This window comes from Meles meles, chromosome 6 (assembly GCF_922984935.1).
Source record: "Meles meles chromosome 6, mMelMel3.1 paternal haplotype, whole genome shotgun sequence".
In the NCBI taxonomy this organism is placed as follows: domain Eukaryota; kingdom Metazoa; phylum Chordata; class Mammalia; order Carnivora; family Mustelidae; genus Meles; species Meles meles.
In genome coordinates, this window is record NC_060071.1 from 75,482,775 (window position 1) to 75,484,533 (window position 1,759).

The window sequence follows — 1,759 nt, forward strand, 5'->3', positions numbered from 1 at the left end:
GGTTAAAGCCTCTGCCTTCAGCTCAGGTCATGATCCCAGGGTCCTGGGATCGAGCCCCGCATTGGGCTCTCTGCTCAGTGGGGATCCTGCTTCCTCCTCTCTCTCTGCCTGCCTCTCTGCCTACTTGTGATCTCTATCTGTCAAATAAATAAATAAATAAAATCTTAAAAAAAAAAAAGGCCAGGCTGAAACTAACTCACCTTGAAATCTTTTTTCCTTAAATTTTAATTCCAGTATAGTTAACGTACAGTGTAATATTAGTTTTAGGTATACATTATAGTGATCCAACAATAAAAATATGGAACACTTCAAGAATTTGTGTGCCATCCTTGTGCAGGGGCCATTCTAATCTTCTCTGTATTGTTCTAATTTTAGTATATGTGCTGCTAAAGCAAACATTAAGTCACCTTTTATGACTTAGTTTTGGAATTCACACAGCCTTCCTTCTGCTATATGCTAGTCACTAAGGCAGTCCAAAAGTCTACCCCAAAGCCCACAGAAGCTCTTCCCTTGAGACATAGAACTCTTGAATGATTTGTTAGTTTCTTATTGGTGATGTCACAAATTTAAAACAACAGAAATTTATTATCTTACAATTTTAGAGGTCAGAATTCTGAAATGAGTTTCCCTGGGCCAGAATCGAGATGTCCTATCAGGCTCTAGAGGACAATCCATTTCCTTGCCTTTCTCGCTTTGGGAGGCTGCCTGCCCTCCTTGAGTTCTGACTCCTCTGTCTTTAAGGCCAGCATTGTAGCATCTTCAAATCTCTCCCTGGCCATGACCCTCTGTGCTCGTCATTACATTTTTTTTTTTCTGACTCTGATCCTCCCGCCTCCCCCCTTTTTTTTTTTTAAAGATTTTGTTTATTTATTTGACAGAGAGAGATCACAAGTAGACAGAGAGGCAGGCAGAGAGAGAGAGAGAGGGAAGCAGGCTCCCCGCTGAGCAGAGAGCCCTATGTGGAACTCGATCCCAGGACCCTGAGATCATGACCTGAGCCGAAGGCAGCAGCTTAACCCACTGAGCCACCCAGGCGCCCCTCCCGCCTCCCTTTTATAAGGATCTTTGTGATTACATTGGGTTCACCTGTATAATCAGAATAATCTTCCCATCTCAAGGTCCTTACCTTAATCACATCTTCAAAATTCCTTTTACCATGTAAGGTAAGATTACTCAAAAGTAAAGGGATTGGGATGTGGACAGCTTTGGGGGACCTTTATTCAGCTTTCCGTAGTGGGAAATGATAAGGGTCTGGAAGAGCATATGCAACCAGAAATATCATTGCAATGATTTTTGGAAAATATGATCTTTTACAGTTAATTAATTTCAGTGGTTGCATAGTATTTTACTGTATGACTGTAACTATTTACTAAGCCTTTCTTTACTGTTAAACATTTGGGGCGTTTTTAATATAAAGAAATCCTAGAAAGAACAAACATCACTATGAATAAACATTTGTGTAATCTCTGATGATTTTTTTGGGATAAATAGCTAAGGATGAAATTGTTATATAAAAATAAGAATATATCTAAACTGTCAAATTGCCCTCCAGGAAGGGGTCACCAGTTTTCCAGCAGCATTATAGAAAGGAGTTTATTTTCTACATTCTCTCATCATTGAGTATAATGATTTAAAAAAAATGAGAAACCAAACAGGGTTTTGGAGGGGAGGAGAGTGGGGAGTTGGGTGAGGCTGATGGTGGGTATTAAGGAGAGCATGTATTGCATGGAGCACTGGTTGTGGTACATAAACAATGACT

General features: G+C 40.1%; 1 non-coding gene across 1 annotated transcript; it reads right to left on the reverse strand.

Annotated features, from left to right (window-relative positions):
* Positions 1 to 292: 292 nt before the first annotated feature.
* LOC123945315 lies at positions 293 to 395 on the reverse strand. Its single transcript, XR_006819159.1, has one exon. It is a non-coding gene; the product is annotated as a U6 spliceosomal RNA (small nuclear RNA).
* Positions 396 to 1,759: the final 1,364 nt, after the last annotated feature.